Here is a 2,027-nt window from a genome sequence, read left to right on the forward strand (position 1 = left end):
TGCTGCTACACAGTGGACACAATGTTGTGAACTCATTTAAAGCTCAGTATATTCAAATACACTTTCAGTATTGTAGTGGATGCTAGAGTGGATGTTCACATACTGTCACTAAAGTAAGAACGTTCACTACAGCTTTTTACATGCACAATGTGGAGTGAGAAAACATTAAGAATGCAACAACATTGAGAAAACAGCGTTAAAGGAAACAACATTAACAGATTAATAGAAAAAACTTTACGGTTTGGTCCCTGAGTTTTTAAAGTTCTGCTTTAAAGGCAACATATACGATTCTGGGGAACAACTATTCTCTCAGCACCCACCCCACTGCACCATTCAGAACTGACTGTAGCTTTTACATTGGCTGAAATTTAACTTGTCTGTAACTTGTGAGAGAAACTAATTTGTAACACAACTGGATTAACTTTGTAGCATTTTCAGTATTTGTTTACTTTCATGCAGTCAGTTTCTGAATTTGGAGTCAGTTCCACCTTAAGTAATGTAACAGTTAAGTCAACATTACCCACATTCATTCATTGTCTGTAACTGCTTATCTAGGGTGACCAGACGTCCTCTTTTACCCGGACATGTCCTCTTTTTAAGACCTAAAAAAATGTCCGGGCGGAATTTTACAAACGTCCGGGATTTTGTTTTTCTAGCGCTTACATAGAATTTCGAGAAGCGTTTCGTTCACAAACTAGTCCCGCCCTCCCCTACTCCGATTGGTTCGCTTGAGTGAGAAGGGGGCGTGGTGAAATAGCCTAACATCTTCTGATTGGACGGTCTGACTGTAGAGCTACCGTTATTGGTCGATAACCTCTGTAAGCATTTAATTGGTCAGTCTGCACGGCAGTAGTCCTTGTTTACGTCAGGCAAAGCTCACCCTCATCTGGAGCAGGTCTGCCGAAACGTAAATGTAAGTTCTGGGATGAAGTAAAAAAGAAATTCCCATGTTTTGTGTAGCAAATAAAGGTGTAAAGGGCCTAAAAGCACACACAGGCACCAGTCCTTCGCAGGGCGATACACTCATACACTCACACTTATGGACACTTTTTTTTGAGTCGTCAGTCCACCTACCAACGTATGTTTTTGGACCATGGGTGGAAACAACCCTATCCTCATAGACCCTGGACCCTGGAGCTGTGTGATTGGGACGCTACCTGCTGCGCCACCGTGCTGCCCCATTACCCACATACAGAGTGAAAATCAAGCAAAACAATATAGAGATTTTTTTTCAGTGTTTGATGGTCTCTCCACTGTTCAAGCGCCTCTGTTTCTGAGACTTTAATCTGGTTTCACCATAGGCCACAGCTCCTCTCAGAGAGTGACTTGAGGAGAGCTTATATTCACAAGAATATGAACGTTCCTGTTCCATTCCTATAGGACAAAAGGCCAACACTCACAAATATACACATTAGTACTTAAAATTGTGTATTTATTTTAAGCCGAAGATCTGAAACCATGCTAAATATACTCTCATAACCCTAAATATGTATTGCATGTAGGAAAATCATCATGTTTTACATTAAAATGTTCAGTGAAATATATTCATTTTACACACTGTTAACTCATTTTCCCATCACATGTTTTTGGCCTTGTGTCAATGCTCGCTGCTCCAGTGCTGATAGTATTTAGATTATTTTGATGTCAATTCCTGAGCTCTGGAGCATAATGTCCATTGTAGATCACAACCTAAGTCAGTCAACCCCCTGCTCCTGCTGGTGTTAAGTTCCTTTTTGGCCTTTAATTAGCACCTCATTGCTAGATTTGTAATTTTTTTCTCATTGCTAGATTTTAGCTGACATTCAAAGCACACTTATAATGATGGTGTTCTAGAGCTTACTGGCTAAGATTATTAAGCTAGATTGTTAGCTAGTTGTCTGTTGATTATTAGTATCTGGTGAAGTGTAGGCTTAGGGGGCTTCCTCCGGGTGACTGTCTGTGAGGAGTTTGGTGTGTTCTCCCTGTGTCTGTGTGGGTTTCCTCCGGGTGACTGTCTGTGAGGTGTTTGGTGTGTTCTCCCTGTGTCT

Source organism: Hoplias malabaricus, chromosome 4 (genome assembly GCF_029633855.1).
Source record: "Hoplias malabaricus isolate fHopMal1 chromosome 4, fHopMal1.hap1, whole genome shotgun sequence".
In the NCBI taxonomy this organism is placed as follows: domain Eukaryota; kingdom Metazoa; phylum Chordata; class Actinopteri; order Characiformes; family Erythrinidae; genus Hoplias; species Hoplias malabaricus.